The sequence below is a fragment of the Sus scrofa genome, chromosome 17 (assembly GCF_054392235.1).
Source record: "Sus scrofa isolate SSC_HxYL_T2T_F1_AM1 chromosome 17, Sscrofa_HxYL_maternal_Yorkshire_Landrace_v2.0, whole genome shotgun sequence".
In the NCBI taxonomy this organism is placed as follows: Eukaryota; Metazoa; Chordata; class Mammalia; order Artiodactyla; family Suidae; genus Sus; species Sus scrofa.
The window spans coordinates 50,664,064-50,683,225 of record NC_139399.1 but is presented as its reverse complement, the minus strand read 5'-3'; the positions used below and the strand labels follow the sequence as shown (position 1 = coordinate 50,683,225).

Genomic DNA, 19,162 nt, shown 5'->3' with positions numbered 1-19,162 from the left:
AGAACACTTTGTTTCCATACCAACTTGTAGACTGAGCTTATGTTCCTCTTTATCTCTATCTCTCTTTATCTATACATACAGATATAGACATCGTGTCTGTATGTGTTCTCAGGTGTCTTTGCTTGTAAGAATTGGATAAATTTTCTTCTCTATGAAACATCCATCAAGTAATAGCTGCTATCTGCTGGGGGGTATTGGCAGAAATTGCACAGGGAAAGGAGTGAGAAGATGAGTGGAGAAGCAGCAAATGAACAGAGTAGATGCTCTACATGAGCAAAACATATACAATGATCAGGGTCTCATTAAAAATCTAAAAAATCAAAAGATAGATCTCCACAATTTCCTAGATTTGCTCGGTCATTATATGGGGTTGATTTTTTTCCAAGAGGAGGATGTACACTGTGTACAAACCAGCCCTGCCCTTGCCTCGACCATGTGCATTTATATCCCATGCCATGGGTGCAGAGTTCCAGGAACAAGGCTCCACAGGATCTAGAGAGTTAAAGTGATCACTTTTGATGCAAATACTTCCCCCTGCCCGCCCCCCCCCAAATCAGAAGGTGTAGCAGAATCTTTAAAAGCTTGAGTTGGGGATTGGACATTTGGACACTGGAGTTTGTTTCTAGATCCTATTGTTTCTTCACGCTTTGATCTTTGACAAATTACTTAAACTTTCTAAACCTTTGTTTCCACATCTGTAAAACAGGGATGCTGATTATTCCTACCTTGTTCCTAGTCATTGTGAAAAGTAGGTTGAATCACCTTGCTCACAGTCTGCCATATGGCAAAGCCTAAATTGTAACAATGAGGGCTCTGCATGATCACCCGAGGTGGTGCTCAGTGCCATTATTTCTGCTTTACAGAAGAGGAAACTGAGGCACAGAAAAGTTAAGTAAACTTGCCCAAGATTATATACCAGTGAGAAATGGAAATTGAATTTAGAACCAGGCAGTCTGGCTCCAAAGTTCTTCTACTATGAGGCAGGACCTCCTCTGCATTGAAGCATTAAAGTAGGAGCCCTTTTTTTTTTTTTTAATCTAAAAGTTTAAAGACAAAATGCTTATAATGTCAGTTAGCCAGAAATTTCAGGAATGCTTTAGTCTGGCATTTTAGGCTTCTAACAATTCCATCTCAGTCTGCCTTGTTACTCTTACTCCCGCTGAGATCACTCATTAGCATTTTCCCTGATTGTGCCTTTCAACACATATGGTTCTAGCTTTTCTGAAACCAGGAATGAAGCATAGAATTTAGCAGAATATGTCAAGTTCACTGAATAACTGCACAGTCCATAACTCTAAGTCAAATTACTGCCCCATTGGCCCAGCTACTTTCCAATTTGTATGGATCCCTGCCTCTAGCTAGTTGCCAACCATCTCTGGCCTCTCAGCAGCTCCACACTTCAGACCCCAAGCCAACTGGAGCCAGAGCCATGGTGGAGACAGGCCTGGTCAGATGGGGCCATGCTCTAGGTCTTCCATAGGGACAGTCCAAGAGCTTAGATCATCAGAGTCAAACCAGAAGTCAGTGGGGTCAGCCCAAGTACTAAATGGCAAGGATACATCTCCACATTGGATCAATGACTCAGGAAGACCAGAAGAACAGGCCATCAAGATAGAAAAATAATGGAAGGCTAGCAGCTTAGCTCATGGGGAAGACTGCAGTGACAAAGTAAAGGCACAAAGTGCACCACTCATGCTGTACATACTGGGTTTGTTTCTATCATGTGCTATATCACACAAAACCTTCTTTATTGGTGACATAAACACGTTGGCTAATAGAACCATCTATCCCTTCCCAGAGTGTTAGAATTTATGGCACGCTATTACCAGATGAGGTAGAAGGAGGTAGGCATGAGAAGGGTGAAGACACTTGGAATGGACAAAGCATTTAATGTCTAGAGCTTAGTGGCACGAGGGATGTATATACTCAAGCAGTACAGATTGGTCGTAACCTAAAAGGTGTCATTCCTTCTACAAGTCTTAGAGAACTGAAGGGATTCATAAAGTATCACTAGTGAAATTAGGATATTTGGGAAAAGCCCTAACATTTTACTGGATGCCTACATGCAAGAGAGATCTCAGATAAAATAATCAGAATGCAGGGAATAAATCTCAGTTTTAGCTATCACTCAGGTAAAACATCTCATTTAACTCAAAACAATGTTTCAAAATTGCAGATCCTGTATTATTTTAAGAGAGGGGTTGGTTTGCAAAGATTTACAGAAACATGCGTAGACATAGAGAATAGTCTTGTGGATATCAATGGGCAGGGAATGGGATGGACTGGAAGTTTGGGGAGAGCAGATGCAAATTATTGCTTTTCGAATGGATAAGTAAGGCGGTCCTGCTGTACAGCACAGGGAACTATATCCAGTCTCTTGGGATAGAACATGATGGAAGATAATATGAGGAAAAAAAGTGTATGTATGTGTATGCCTGGGTCACTTTGTTGTACGGCAGAAATTGGCACAACATTATAAATCAACAATACTTCAATTAAAAAAAAAAAAGACACAGGAGTTGGCAAGCTTTTCCTGTAAAGGGCTAGATCATAAATATTTTAGGCCTAGTGGACCATCTTATCTTTTTTTACAACTACTTAGGCTTACTGTTTTAATGCAAAAGCAGTCACAGAAGATGTATAAATGAATGAGTGTGTTTGTGTATTTTTGTTCCAATAAAACTTTATTTACAAAAGCAAGTGGTGGGCTGGCTTTGGCCTGTGGACCACAGTTTGCCAAGTCCTTTCCTTTTTTTAAAAAAATTTTTAAAATCTTATGGCCACATCTGCTACATACAGAAGTTCTCAGGCCAGGGACTGAATCCTAGCCATATGTGTGCAGCTGTGGCAACGCCTCCAGATCCTTTTAACCCACTGTGACCAGCAGGCCAGGGATCAAATCCCCACCTCTGCAGTGACCCAAGTCAGATTCTTAACCCACCGGATGAAGGAGGAACCCTGCTGACTCCTTTCCTAAAGCCTAGGAATCTTTAAAAATCACTTTATAACATAATTGAATTTTAACAATACAGTATATTATAAACTGTATTTTTCAACACACTGCAGATTATATATTATATATTTTTGTCACAGGATAAAATAGAGTAGGATAAGCCTCCTGACCACATAATATTCCAGGTAATTATTTAAAAAACTGTTTTTTTTTTTTTTCTATCTACGTCTAATAGGAAGTATCAGCCACTTAAGAGTTAAAGCCTTAATGCCAGGTTATTCAGAAAGGTAATTTTCTATAGTTTTGCACAGAGGTATGGAATTTGACCTAAGGCTTGATTTTCTGAATGCAGAAGCACATGGCATGACCACCAACTCCAAGGAAGCTAGGAGCAGTCAGCTTGACAACTTGAGGTTGGAGGTCATATCTGGGAAGGCACAGGTAAAATTCAAGTCTTTATCACAAATGAGGGGTAAATTATCTTTCTAATGATGTGCCTTCCTCTTACAGGCCGAGAATTCACGGAGATTCCTTACAAGGTATAGGAATCTCTTCAAAAAGAAGTCCTTTAGGGCTAGTTTCGGTTAAACAACGTTGGGGAAAAAGGTGAATTTTTTAATTTAGTCATTTCTTTTTGTTTTTCTCCATATCTATCTCTACTTTGACCTAGTTCCACATCTCATTCACAAAACTGACATCATGGTGACAAGACTTGGCTATGAGTGTTTCACAGCTGATTAGTTTTCAGAAGTGCACTGGCAAATGCATATCTGGCAGCAAGTGCTTTGCATTCAAGGCTGCTAACAATATTGGAGGACACTCTTTGTTTCTTCCTAGTCATGTAGCATTATCAAAAGGAATCTGTTTCTCCTTCTCTGCAGCCACAGTGAGATATAGAGATTTCACATCAAATTTTCTGGACTGTGGGCAGGGGCAGGCTTGGGTTTAGGGTAAAGATCCTGTCTTGGATTTTGGAGTGTAAATGCTAGGCTCTGTGACCCAACTCTATAGCTAGCCAATTATGGGACCTTGGATCTGAAAATAGAGCCCCGAGTGTTATTAGTATTAAATGCTATAATAAATGTGAAGCACTTAATCTGGTTTCTAAAACCTAACAGGCTTTTTATAAATGATCACTAAAGAGAACTGTAAATGAAAAAATAATTTTCATGGCTATTATTTTGATGAAATGTTTTGCTCCTCTCTGTTTCTTGCTCTTCAGGCCTTTGTTTAAGAAAATTCCTTCAGATTCATCATCCTCATTCCCGTAAATTCTTACTGAATGGCTTCCCTCTGTCTTCCTTTTTTGAATCTGTGAATCCCATCTGCTGCCTTTCTTTTTTTGAGTCCTTATCCCACAGGCACCTAGATCTCACAGAAAGATTTCCTTTTTCTCATAATCCAAGAGTCCCTTCTTTCTGGATGTGAGAAATTTAGTCTTGACGAATCTTCCCAGGGTCTTCCGGTAGAGCTGCAAGGATGCTCTAGAACACAAATGCTAAAGTTATGACTGCTACAGAGACACGTTTCTCCTTAGAGTCACAATGGATCTGCAACACTCCATTTGGATTTCAGAGGCATTACTATTACTATTAGCAGATGGAATTTGTGATACCAGCTTGGAAGAATACACAGCACTCTTGTACCCTGGGTCACTTAACCCAGAGGACACCTTGTGTGATGTGTACTATTGATTGTTCCCGTCTTATGCAGCAGACGTGGGAGAAAGAGTAGTTCGTTTAGCAATCTCCCTAGTCAGTGGCTTGTGCATCAGAGAATCCTGCCTTTCCTAGCACAGCTCGTCATGGGAAACCCTTTCCTTGTGCTGTGCATCTAACACGTTCAAGTTCAAAGTTTTAAACATGAAAACTCTACATAAGCCAAGTCCTTTTGTCTGTACACCAAGCCATGTACAAAGCATGGACAAAGCATTATGTGTGATTTGAGTGATTTCCAGGGGGGCCTATGTCTACGTGATTTAAACCACAGGTTAAAACCAACTTCAATTACAAGGCAAATCCTCTGTATTAAATGACTACTCTGCACCAAGCCCCCAAGCAATGAAGTGTGGAGGATACAAACCTATCATTCCCCAAAGCACCCTCAAGTGCTAACAACGTGGCAGGAGTGAAAAAGCATCTCATTTTTGGATTCTCTAGGTTTCAAGAGGTAGAGAGTTGCTGGAATTGCTTCAAGTAATGTGGAGTTGACTCTGAGGCAGGGTTTCTCAGCCTCAGCACTGCTGACATTTTGGGCTAGACAGTTCATTGTTCTGGGGGCTGTCCTGTGCATTGTAGGATGTCTAGTGACCTCTAGACTCTACTCACTAGATGCCCATAGCAAACTCTCCAGCCTATTATACTAACCAGTACTGTCTCCAGATACTGCCTATGGTCTCCTGGGAGCAAAATCCCCCCTGGCTGAGAACCACTGCTCTCAGGTTACAAATGGGCATGACATGAACCAGGTATCTGAGTGTATGACTGCACCTCATGGACCCAGAGGACAGTGAATGGCCAGGCCTCAGAAAGGGCAGGGCTATGGCAGAATTAGGCTCCAGGGCTCCTGCTCTGCAAGGTCTTTGTGGAAGTCAGCATTAAAGAGGCCAGAGAAGAGCCTGTTGCTCTTGCCCCAGCACATTCTCTGGAATCCACTCACTGAGGGTCTGTCCGGTTCTTGGCTGGGTGGCCCCTCATGCCCTGTCTTGGCATCTCTCCAATTACGGCTTTCATGCTCACAGAGCTTGGCTGCCCTTGGGGCAAGTGCCCACTGCCAGTCGTATCAGGCAGGGTGGGGCAAAGTCATGTGGCATAGCTTCTTGGGGATGCTCCATATTATGGGATCCCTCACCTGGCATGGTTAGCACGTGCTGAATATCCAGTGCAATCAATCATGGGCATACATCAGGGATAAAGCCACCAAAGGAGGGTACTATATGCTCTACTGTGTCCTTTAATTCTCCTGACAATCACAGAGAGTGATGTGGCCCTGCTCTACTGTACAGGTGAGGAATAAAGTGGAGGGGTTGAGTGAGGTGCCTAAATCCACACACCTGCAAGAGGTAGGTCTGGAATTCACACTGTGCCCTTTGCTCAGGACTCTGTACCATGGGGTTAGAGTTCATGTTTCCATTGGCTCCAGTGACCTTACCCCTGGACAAAATCTAAGGGTGAAAGCTAGTCTGAAAAAGTCTCAGGAAGAGGGAGGTCAAACTAAGGAAAATTATTAAGGGACGATTAAAGGAGAACAAGTATCAGATTGTGAGCAAACTTCTTTTCCCTGTAATCTTAGTGCCCACCTCAGACCTTCCTCCCTCTCCCCAGTCAGAATTCCTTGAGGACTCATACTGATACAAAAGTAGTTATTTATGTGTCTCTGGTATAGAATTTGTGTTGCCATATTACATTTAGTAGAAATGTTCCCCACTTGGGTATCAGACAGTGAAAAATAAACCAATGATGTGTTTTCTATGACCTTATACCTAAATGGGCAAAATAGCTGGCGTGTTGCAGATAATCAATAAATGATATCTCTTTCTCTGACTAAGCTGTGCAGTTCTTATGACTATGTCTATCGACTTCTTAATCTTCAGAACTTTGCAGAGAGTAGGGAATAATGATAGCTAATACTGAACGACACTTAACATATGCTGTGCGCTGGTCTGAGGGCCTGACATCCATTGACTTCCAGAGTCCTTTTAACAACATCAGACGAAGTATTATTTTGGGCTTTAACTTACAGATGAGAAAACTGAAGGTCAGAGAGGGCCAATGTTATAGTGTTAGGAGATGGCAGCGTTAGGATTTGAACTCTGCCCAAATGGCTCCAAAACTGGTTTTATTAGCCTGTCTACTGCGCTGTTTCAACACCAACAGAAAGCTTTACAGGTTTACAAAGAGCATATGCCCCAGTTATCTTTCAAAATGTTTATTCCCAATAATCCTAGCTCTTTCTCCTCTGCCTGGTTTTCGGGATTGAGTCTGTTGCTGTTACCCTTTGCAGCTGAGCCACAGCCCCCATCCTTCACGCCTTTCTTATTTGGAAGGGCTGGATGGTGCATGGCCCACTGAGTTGTGCAAACAGCTCTCCTGCAGCTTTGGGAGCAGCAGCATCCATCACAGCACCTCCTCCTCCATCTGTTTCTCAAACACCAAGCCTCTTTTCTGCCTCTGGACATCTTTGTTTACTTATCCCTACTCCAGGAGTGGTCTTCCATCCGCTCTTGGCACTGCTGCCTCCTCTAGCAGGAACATCACCTCCACCAGGAAGCCTCCTCTGATCATCCCTTCTCAGCTGACTCTGTCCCACTCCCTGTCACCCTAAGCACTGTCTATCACATGTTACTATTTTATTTTCTTTCCAGAAATTGTTAGATTAAATCTCATTTATGTATTCTTTTTCTGACTGTCACATCTTCTTTTATTTGGACTTTAGCTTCCTCTAGCTGCAGCCTTCTTATGCCTTACACTTCAGCTTCCTACAGCCACAGCCTTCTTATGCCTTATATTCTGTACAGATATGGAACCTAGAATAGTGTCTGGTACATAGTATATGCTCAATAAATATTTGTTGAGTTGTGGACCGCCATGATCAATGTATCTGTTTGTTGTTCTAATGATAAGATTTGTATGGCCTTATTCCTGCTGTCTTTATGATTTAAATCTTTATGATATAAGGAGCTTATTGGAAGTAGGTTGCATAGGGAAAAACACTTAGCAAAATGTTTGTTATGTTACTGGTCTTTTGTTTTCTGGATCCCTTACAGACATAAAGAGATGAGATGTAGCTTTTTTTTTTTTTTTTTTTCTTTTTAACTTTTAGGCCCACACCTGCAGCTTATGGAAGTTCTCAGGCTAGGGGTGGAATTGGAGCTGCACCTGCTGGCCTACATGACAACCACAGTGACATGGGATCCAGGCCACATCTGATCCCAACACAGCTCACAGCAACACCTGATCCTTAACCCACTGAGCAAGGCCAGGGATCGAACTTGCATCCTCATGGATCCTAGTTGGGTTCGTTAACCACTGAGCCACGAAGGGAACTCCTGAGATGTAGCTTCTAACATTGGAAAGAATCACCAATCAAGTAGAGAAATGAACTTTGATGCCAGGGTCCCACTGCAAAGGGTTATTCCAAGCTCTAACTGCCTGTCACAGTGCCTAGTACCTGGAAGGATCTCAATAAGTGCTAGCTAGCTATGACTGTGATAGTTATTACCATTGTCATTATTACACTACACTGCTAAGTAATGTTTGCCTTCCCCAGCCTGTTCCTCCAAGGTAGGGGTGGTGGCTTGTTCCAGTAAATAAAATGATGGTATGAGGAATGCAAAACAAAAATGAAAAGGAGCCCAGATAGCAAAGAAAGATACACTTGGAGTACTGCGCAATTTGGAGACTCAATTGAAGCAATGTCCAGATGTCACTAAGTCTGCTCAAGGAAGGTTGGAAAGTCATGCACAAGCTTTTCTCTCATTTCTAAATGGAGATTATTTTATTTAACACTTATTTTTTGGCTGCACCTGCAGCAAGTGGAAGTTCCCAGGCCAGGGATCAAACCTGTGCCACAGCTGTAACCAGAGTCACAGCGGTAACAATGCCAGGTCCTTAACCTTCTGAGCCACAAGGAAACTCTGAAATTTTATTTAATATTTTTATCCAGTCCCTGGAGATCCACCCCTCAGTTGTAGGCTGTTTAGTTGGCTACTTCAGTCTACTTCTTAAGAAGGCTCAATTATTTGCTGCTTAAAGGGCTCACACCAGCAGAAAATTCTGACCTGTCGCATTTAAGGGGTACACGTGACACAGGTGAAGTGTAGGATTCTACAGCGGATATCATGCTGCATTCCAGAGCTTCTCAGAGCAGAGCCAGTGCCAGGAAATCTTGGCTGGATCCCTGTGCAAACACATCACTTCTGCATTCTAGGAAGCCCTTCCCTATACTGATGCTACACTAGGAAACTAAATGAGTCCCCACTCTTCACCAAGGACCACACTAAGCACTGTCTCTGATGTTAGTCCATTTACATTTTGGCACCAACTCTACGGTATAACTGTTGTTCATCTTATCATACTGTGGATAAATTAAATTTAAGTATATGATGTATTGGAGTTTCTACTACTTACCAGGCACCATGTGGAATACTCACCTGTGTTAGCACTAAAATGCAATAATTCAGTAGGAATCTAGTGGGATGTGCCCTAAGTCAGGCCTTTCTCTAGGTATGGGGATGATAGATGCAGATGAATTCCTAGTTTTTAAGAGGCCTTGGCTCAGAGGGTATCACAGCCTGTGACGGAAGGACAGGCTGGGGATAATATGTGAATAAGATGGTGGCTCCATGACTGAACTGGGATTTTTCTAAAAAGTATGTTCATTAATCCACATTTGGGTTTATGTTAGTTTAAACTATAATCCATACAAATCATTTTTAAAATTCTTTTAATTTTTTTTGGTGGCACCTGTGGCATATGGAAGTTCCTGGGTCAGGGACTGAACCTGCACCACTGCAGCAAGCCAGGTTGCTATAATGACAACACCAGATCTTTAGCCCTCTGCACCGCAAGAGAACCCCAGATCATTTAAAAAACAAACAAACAAACAAGCAAGCAAGCAGAAAACAAAAAACACTAACCTAGTTGTGGCTTCTGAAATTCCTCTGGAGGAACTCATGTCTTGAAGGCACCTTGCATAGTTCCTGTCTCAGAATCCATATTTAATAAGTGCCAGTTTCCCCTGCTCTGTTCTGGATGAAGGTCATGGTGCTGATCTGCCTACACCCTCTGGGCCTTCTGAATCACATCACAGCATTGGTTGATCTGTGGGAAGTGAAGGGAAGAACAGGGGTGGGATAGGATCAAATCCTACCCAAGAGCCACTGAAATCAAAGGCTCATGTGATTTTACTTGGTAGCTTTGCCCTATACTGAATTTGATCTCTTCCAGGCTGATACTTTCCAAAAACAGCAAACATGCCCCATTTTTAAAGAAGTGCTTATATCGTCTCTTCCCTCACTAATGTCTTTCTCAGATGCATTAAGCCATACTCTGTGGGCATGAAAGGTAAAGAAAACTAAACAACGAATGGGACCTATACTTTGTTCCTGTACTTTTGAGTGTTTTGATTTCCACCTTGGCAGCCATTGGGGAAATCCTATCCCTGGATTAGAAACTATGCTCATGCTGAATTTAGAGGAGGAAAATATTTAAACTGAAGTCAAGGTAAGTAAAAATCTTAGCAATTAGTTTCTTTTCTTTTTGGGGAGCCCTAGGGAAGGAGTTTATGGGAATAAGTTTCATCATGAATGATGGAGACCATATTTGTCCAGCCTCTGACTTTCATGCCTTCCTTAAAAGATTGAATCATAAGAACTAACTCAAATGTACTTTGAAACAATGACACTCCAGAAGACCATTGCATCTTTGGTTTGGAAAAAAAGGCAAAATATGAAGTTAATTAAGAACAATAATATTTACCGATAATTCTCCAATGAGTTACCAGGTGAAACTTGTTTCATTTCAATCCCAGTGATTTAAATTGTAGTTAAATTTCCTCACACATTAAGAAAGTATTTTAGATTCCTTCCACAGGGTTGGTTAGACCAAGATTACTCAACCTTTGCACTAGTGACTTTTGGGGTCAGATAATTCTTAGCTGTGAAGGGATACTTTTTATATTTTAGAATGTCTAGCAGCGTCCAGACATCCTAAAATGCGCAAGGTATCCCTAATTCCTACCCACTAGAGCAAATTAAAACTACCCTCATCCTAGTGGGGACAACCAAAAATGTCTCCAGACACTGTCAAATGTCTTGTGGGAGGAGGTAAAATTACCCCAGATTTAGAATCACTGACCTTTGATTGAGCCTCATTCGAAATGTTCAAGCCAAATATTTCCCCCATTTCCTGGGAGACCCAGTATAATAAAATCATTATTTCATTGACTCTAAAACCTATGACACATGAACCAACTACCCACTACTAAAAGTTATTGTAGTCTTTACCAGGTGGCTCTTAAATAAATTTGTCATTCACTGTTATGCATAGTGTGTTTTAAATAAGCAGCTGCTAATTGAAGGAGCAGTTAGGCATCTACAATGAAGAATTGTTTTAGACCAATGAGAACCGTTTTGTGTTCTTTGCCCATTAGTTATTAGAAGCTGGTTCACTGAGATTTGAAATGTAGAGCCTGCCTCATGCCAAATAATGAGGTGGAGCTGGTCTTGCCTCAGACCTCTCCCTACCCCTCATGTTTGTGGATCCCCTAATAACAGCCACTAATATTAGGGGTTGACTCATTCTGTGCCAGGCACTGTGCCCAGAGCCTTAACATTATCATCTATGGAATCCTCTACACTACACTATGAGGTGACCTATATTAACCCCATTTCACAAGGATGAATGTATGTGCCAAAAGGGGCCATGTCTTGCCTAAGGCCATTTAGGCAGTAAGTGGGTGAGCAGACATTCAAATCCAGATCTGGATCTTAACCATTCTTAATTAGGATACTTCACAGCCACTTTTGTAATACATGTTAGCTGCCTTCCCACAATAGCAGATTCAGTTCTACTGTGTATATTTAACACATATGCTGAAAATGCCTGCTCTTTAAAAACGGCAGTGCGCTGAGTTCTGACAAGAATGATCTTCTGAGTATCAGGAGTATTTTTTCTCTCTCCTCTGTCTGGGAGTGAAACTGTTAGCTTGTCCCACAATGAAGCCTTTGCTGTCAGACCAAACAATGACACCTATTAATCACATGAAGAGCAGGACCACAAGAAAAGTTCTTTTTCCTGTGAATTGACTCTTAAGGGTTTCATGGTTTGTATCTCAGGGCTGCAGGATTTTACACCTCAGCTTAACAGAGCTGAGCTTGAGGCACTGGGGTTTCCACAGTTTAGAGAAGTGCTGGGAAATGGCTGGGGATCTTGCATCTTTAATCACTGGAACCAAAGCAGAGAGGGAGGAGCCGAAGGAAGAAAGAAGCAGTGGGCATTAAGAGTGAAAGGGACTTAGATGGATAGAGTCCTGGGAGGCAGAACTGCAGACGGTATCCTCAGTCTCTGTGGTCATGCTGGCTTGGGGTTCATCAATTGGCTGAGCCATAGTGCAGGGTCTGGCCTGATCTTTAGCTGAAGGAGGCCTGCAGATTAATCTCCCAGCTTCCTAAGCAAGGTCATGGTAGTACATCATTCATTGCCCCCGAGGATGGGCCAGGGTGGGGCCTTTAGGGAGAAGGCCCCTAAAAAGAAAATGGGGTGATTGTTCTGTCCTGGCCTGCAAAATATCACAATTCTTTCATTCCAGTAAATAGGAATAATAATAATAATAGTAAAACTTCTGGATTCTTCTAATATCTGCAGTTACTGTCCCATTGGGCTGTGTGTGTAGAGAAATATTCCACCCATTGAAATGTGGTGGGGCTGTTAAGGAGGTTGACTGAGTACAGGAGCCTTAGTTATGGCCTCTGAGACAGGACCAGAAGCTCCTAGCATTCCCTCTCTTCTTATTAAATGGACTTGTGATCATAATGCATCCTTCAGAGCTCCTTTCTCCTTCTTTCTCTCTAACAACCTGAATTTGGCACACTTCCCTTCCCCTTTAACCCTCACAAGCTAAAAATAATATCCTCTTGGAACCAGCCAAAAAGTATCAGTTGGAAGAGTTTAATTAGCAAAAGTGGGCATGAGACAGTTCTAGCCTTCCCAATTTGCTGCATTCTCTCCGGGGAGCCGGAACCAGTGCAACTGGAAAAATCGAGGTTCATGTATACACCAGACATGGGGCTTTCTTCCTTGTAGGGGGAGTCTGCCTGGCAGCCAAGGTATTTCATCTCTGTCATACAAAGCAGAGGAGGGAAGGACTGCAGTGTGTATGTGTAGGAGTATAGGATTTTAAAGCACAGACTCCTGGACTAGATTTGGGGGGTTTGCATCCTGCCTCCCCATTTGGCTCTGTGACTTCAGGTAAACAACCTGACCTCTCTATGCCTTGGCTTCATAATCTGTGAAATGGGGATAATCAGAGCACTCACTCATAAGTTGGTCATGAGAATAAATGAGTCCAGTGGAGTGCTTAGAATATGCCTGGCAGAGAGTGGGTGCCGATGTAGAGCCTTCATTGCTAATGTTATTATTTGCTCACTCCTTTTGATTTTGGTGGAAAAAAAATCTAGATCCACCCAGCTGACAAAATTTTGGCTGCTTCATCTTTTTATTTTCACAACCTAGATTTACACAGCTAGGTAGAAGAGAAAAGTTTAAACCAAATCATATTGATTTAATAGTGAAAACAGAATTCTACCTAATTTGCCATGGGTCTTCATTTATTTTTAAATGGGATTCAGTGTATCCAGGGAACTTTGATTTCTTGCACTTGGAAGGATCTCAGAGATCCAGTTTCCCTCTTAAGATGTTCCTCAACACAGCAGCATCTCTGGCAGGAGGGACTGGATGATGATGAAACAATCATGATGATAACACTGAGACCTTGAAGAGTAAGTTACAATTTTTAATCAAATAATATCCCAGTCCTATCCTTTGAGCACCTCTCTGTGAGTTGCATTAGGACATCATTAGCTGTGGGAAGAGACTCAATGGTCTATAGTAGTTGGCAGAGGTGGAGTTACAGGAACAGACTGGATGTAGGGCTGGACTCCCTAAGGTGACAGGCAATGATTACTAATCACTATGGCCACTGCAGGGTAACAAACAATAAACAGGTCTAGCTTTGGTGTTCAAGGTGTCAAACTGAATCATGAGGGACCATATCAGCAGAATTTATGTTCATAGCCGTATGGTGCTGGTATCCAGTTCCAGAAAAGGCTATCGAGGTCCAAGTGAGAAGAAAGACAACAACTGGGTGTGGAATGAGGACCAAGCTTTAGTCTTCTTGGAGACAGTTGGTGAGGGCTAGATAGGAGGCAGACTTCTGTCCAGAAAGAATGAGCTCAATGCCAGGCTCCAGTGTCGGCTGGCTGGGATGCTGAGATAATTCATGTGAGCATGTATGAGATGCTGTCTAGGAGTAATTTGGGATATACCAGGCACAGGCATATCTGAGGCCCCACTTGAGAAATGTCAGCCCAGGTCTGAGCAGCAAAGAGCACCAGAGGTTCCCCTGTGGGTGGAAAATTAACCCCCAGGCTTGTAGTCATGGAACTATAGTCTCATTAATATCACCACGCCCTCCTCAAATGGATAAGGTAATAACTGTTGGCTCCATTGTGCACACCTAGAGAGGAAAATGATCTCTGTACGTAGAACTAGGAAAGTAAGTTGGGATTGGAAACTCTAATTTCAAAATCCCATATCCTCCCCTGCCCTACCCACCCCAGATCATCATATGGCCCATGACAGGGACTTCATTCCATCTTTTGGAAAACTCAACCTTTAGCAAGTCTAGCTTTAATATAAACCTAGACCTCTTTTCATGTAACTTCATTGTAATTTTTTTTCTGGAGATAAACATTGAATCTTTGTCCACTTACTTGTGACATACTTCCATATCTTTTTCTTCCCCTTAACTTTTTTTCTTCTTTTTTTCACCTCAAAAGTTGGGGCTAAAAACAACACCATTTCTTATTGTTCTTGAATATACGAATTAGCTGGACAGTCCTGATTTTGTGGGCCAGGCTCAACTGACATTGGCTGGGTCTTGTGTTTATGTCTGAGGTCAGCCAGCAGGTTGGCAGGGGGCTGGCTGGTCTTGGATGGCCTTGACTGGAATGGACAGGATGTTGGGCCTTTCTCTGTGGTCTTTCATCCTCCATTAGGCTAGCATTGCCTTGTTCCCATGGCAGCCACAAGGTCCAAAAGAGAAAGCAGAAGTCCTCAGGATCTTTGGAAGCATAGGTGCAGAAATGATATATCATTTCCTCTGCTGCATTCTGAGCAAAGGGACTTACAAAGCCAACCTGGATTCAAAGGTTTTGGAAATAGATTCTGCCTCTTAAAGAAAAATGGCAAAATTACATTGCAAGGAACATAGATACAGGGAGGGAGCAGAATAACTTCAGCCACTAAAAAACAATCTACCATCCCTTCCTTCTTCTCTGTTAGTAATTCATTAATCATTCCAATAAAGTAAAAACACTGAATTACCTACCAAGGAATAAATGCTAGAAAAGAAAATACATAGTCTTTGCCCTTTTGCACTTTACATTTTAGTGGAGAAGAGAAAGATTAATGAAATTATCTCACTAGTACATATGAATTTATAGATATGCCTAATGCTACCCAGGAGAGGTATAGAGTGTCACGAGAGGTTAAAAAAGGGAAGCTGATCTAGTCTTGGGAGGTGGGGGGCACAGGGGATAATTTATCTCAAGAAGTAATGATTGAGGTGAGTTTGAAAGCTAGGCAAAGCTGAGGGTAGGGAGCTGTAGGTAAGGGGAGAGTGTGAGTGAGCACTGGGGTCAAGTTCTAGACAGGAAGTTCGTCCAGTGCGGCTAAAGTACAGGAAGGAAGGGAAAGAGAATATGATCCTTGATGATGCTGGAGAGGTCAGCTGTGGACAGAGTTTATAAGCCATGATGAGAGATTATTTCATGATGCTAAAAACAATGGAAAATCATTGAATGGTTTTGAGCAGGGTAGATGGGTGGAAAGGGGTAACATAACCATCAAATAGTATGTGTGTAAAGCCAGAGCAAAATGAGATGGAAAGGGAACACATCTGAGACTGAATAGTTGCTGGAGAAGAAAGAGGTATTTGTCAGTTTATAATATGTTTTGGAGACTTGGAAGATAGACTGGAGACTGCACATTACAGGAAAGTGAATCAGCCACTAAGAAGGGCTCCGGACATCTTTCCCAACCCCATATCATTGTTTTTTTTTTTTTTACTAAAAATACATTGATGCATTTATTTTGCTAATATTTTATTTAAAAATCTAGAATCTGTGGTTAAGAGGATCTGACACTATACTGCCTGGGTTCACTTCTGAGACTGCAGCATCACCTGTCTGTGAGACCTTTGTAAGTTAGTCACCATTTCTCTACCAGAGTTTTATCATCTATAAGATGGGAGCAATCATGTTCCTTGTCTCATAGATTTGTTTTGAGGACAATCTATACATGTAAATCACTTTTTAAAGGTCCATAATAAGCTGATGTAATTAGCAATGTCATTATTTTTATTATTGTTTATGTTTCTCTTGTCCATATTTGGTTTTGAAATTATCTGTCATGTAAAAGGATTTTAAAGAGTGTTTCTTCTTTTTTGAAAAAAATGTTCTTCTATGACTGGGACAGTAATATATATGGATTAGCTATTCTTTACTGTGTGGTCATCTCTAAAATCAACTGAGATTTGATTTTAATTTAATTATATTTAAAAAGAAGTTGTCCATTTCACATAACTTTACAAGCATATTAGAATAAAACTGTCCACAATGTTCTTCTAAAATGTGTCATGTGTGTATTTATGGGTCTTTATTTTTTTATTTTTATTTTTATTTTGTCTTTTTGCCATTTCTTGGGCCGCTCCTGCGGCGTATGAAGTTCCCAGGCTAGGGGTCGAATTGGAGCTGTAGCCACCAGCCTACGCCAGAGCCACAGCAACGCGGGATCCGAGCCGCATCTGCAACCTACACCACAGCTCATGGCAATGCAGGATCCTTAACCCACAGAGCAAGGCCAGGGATTGAACCTGCAACCTCATGGTTTCTAGTCAGATTTGCTAACCACTGAGCCGCAATGGGAACTCCGGGTCTTTATTTTTTTAATGTGTTCATTTGTGCCATAACATATTTTGTGCTTCATTAATCCTGATGGATCTGTCTATTTTATTGATCATTCAGAAAATTAACCTTTAGTTCTATTGATCTTATTTGGTTTTTCTATTTCATTAACTTCTTCCCTGATCATTGTTATTTCCAACTTCCTATTTTTTTGGTTTTAATGTAGTTTTTTCTAATTTGTTGAACATTTAGTTCATTAAGTTTTCATCTTCCTTTTTTTCTAATATTTGTATTCAAAGATCTCCATTTCCCCCTAACACTTCTCCAGTGGCTTTTCACAGATTTCATTTGTGCTACCTTCATTGTCATTCAAGTGTAAATATTTTACAATGTCTATTTTTATTTCTTTGACTCTTTTTTAGATCTTTAAAACATTCTTTACAGACATATGCGGATTGTTTTAGTTTCATTTTGTCATCTATTTCTCATTTAATCACATTATTATGAGATAAAGTTAATTTATACTACTGGTTACTTTGGTTTTGTTATAAAATTTTTTTTGCAAATATCCTATGTGTTATTGAAACGATTTCTACTCTCCACTTTCTGTTTTATCATGCCTCTCTTCAGCTGCATCTGATCTCCTCTTTAATCCATTTACTCACTTTTTAAACACCTCTAATGAACAACTAAGTTTTATTTCCAGAAATTCTAGCTGGTTATCTTTAAGATTCGCTTATTATTTTCCATGGAGTTCTGTTATTTAAAAAATATATCTAATACTTTTATTAATTTTTGGAATTTAAATTTTTCCACATTATTTTATTAGTTCTTGGGTTGCTAGGTTTTATTTTTGTTGGGTCACCAGGACCTTGGTATCTCATGGACCTTTTATTTACTGTTTTTTTAAAAATTTTTTATTATGATTGATTTACAATGTTCTGTCAATTTCTGCTGTACAGCAAAGTGACTCAGTCATACATATATATACATTCTTTTTTTTTTTTTTTTGGTCTTTTTGTTATTTCTTTGGGCTGCTCCCCCGGCATATGGAGGTTCCCAGGCTAGGGGTCGAATCGGAGCTGTAGCCGCTGGCCTACCCCAGAGCCACAGCAAAGCAGGATCTGAGCCGCGTCTGCAACCTACACCACAGCTCATGGCAACGCTGGATCGTTAACCCACTGAGCAAGGGCAGGGACCGAACCCGCAACCTCATGGTTCCTAGTCAGATTCATTAACCACTGCGCCACGACGGCAACTCCCTATACATTCTTTTTCTCACATTATCCTCCATCATGTTCTATCACAAGTGGTTAGATATATAGTTCCCTGTGCTATACAGCAATCTCATTGCCCATCCACTCCAAATACAAGATATTTACTGTTTCATTCTTTTTGACTTGAGTTCATCATCAGAAGGGGTTAACTATTCTGTGGAAGTTCTGCATGCTCACTTTGTGAAACTACTGCTACCGTATGATTTCAAGATTGCTTATGATGAAGGTCCCCAGTAGAAAACTCAGAGATTTTAATGACTATGAACTTGTTTTTAGTATAATTTCTGGACTTACTGTTAATGCAGAATAGTTTAAAACTTTAAACTATTCCTCTAGTTTAAAGTCAGGCCATGTATTTACTCTTGGTGTGGGTTTGGAATTTATCTTTTTTGCCAGTGAATTTTCTTTTTCTTGATCCAAACCCCTAGACATAAGACTAATTTGTTCTAGGCTGATAGAGTATTTATAATCCATGAGGACAAGGTGGGGTTTGAATTACTGCTGTTCCACATGGTACTATCTTTGGATGGGCATCGGATTCAGCACTCAACTTCTAGGATCTATGCCTCCTCTGAAACCTGAGTGTTGTCACTGAATCACGTTCAGAGTATTACTCTGGCATTAATTTTATTGTTCCCCTCTTGCACATGGGGATCTCTCTTGGCTTACTTTGATTTATTTAATTTTGATCACTTTATCCAGAATTTCTAAGGGCTTAAAGTATGGAGTAGGATAAAGTGTGTCAGTTCAATTGTCATGTTGCAAAAAGTCAGCCCCCAATATCTCCATACAAATATTTAATGCAAGAAAACCAAAGACCATTGTCACTAGAACGCACAAGTACAAAAGGCACAAGCAACATTTTGGACCTAGTTTGTACTGACTTTCCAAGAGCTTATTGTCAAAATTTTAGGAACATTATTAGCCAGTTGTTAAATAGACATATTTCAAAATTAAATTATATAAACTAGATATTAAATACATTACCTAAAAACCATAGTAGTAGTACTCAAGACTCATTATTCATTTTATTTTACTAGATTTTACCATTATCTGTGATCTTAAGGTTATTTATGTCTATTGTTTCTTTACAATGCAGATATTATATAATGTAATGTAATGGTATGCTCCTGAGCATTTCATTCCAAGTTTGCATTCAGGGACATCATGTTCATAGCTTGAAATCAGCCGTGGTAGAACTATTCATCCCAGGAAAATCAGCAAATACTAAAATTAGGTCTTTTTGTT

At 40.8% G+C, this 19,162-nt stretch overlaps 1 protein-coding gene across 5 annotated transcripts in view; it reads right to left on the bottom strand.

Annotated features, from left to right (window-relative positions):
• Window positions 1-19,162, bottom strand: part of LOC146395310 (uncharacterized) — a 215,436-nt gene that overhangs the window by 166,872 nt on the left and 29,402 nt on the right. For 3 of the 5 annotated variants that reach the window (XR_014832345.1, XR_014832349.1, XR_014832346.1), the window contains exon 3: window positions 9,591-9,774. The gene's annotated coding sequence lies outside the window, so the exon portion shown is untranslated. Of the gene's footprint in view, window positions 1-9,590; window positions 9,775-14,444; window positions 14,741-19,162 lie in introns of all 5 variants that reach the window. The other 2 variants (XR_014832350.1, XR_014832347.1) reach the window with 1 other exon arrangement.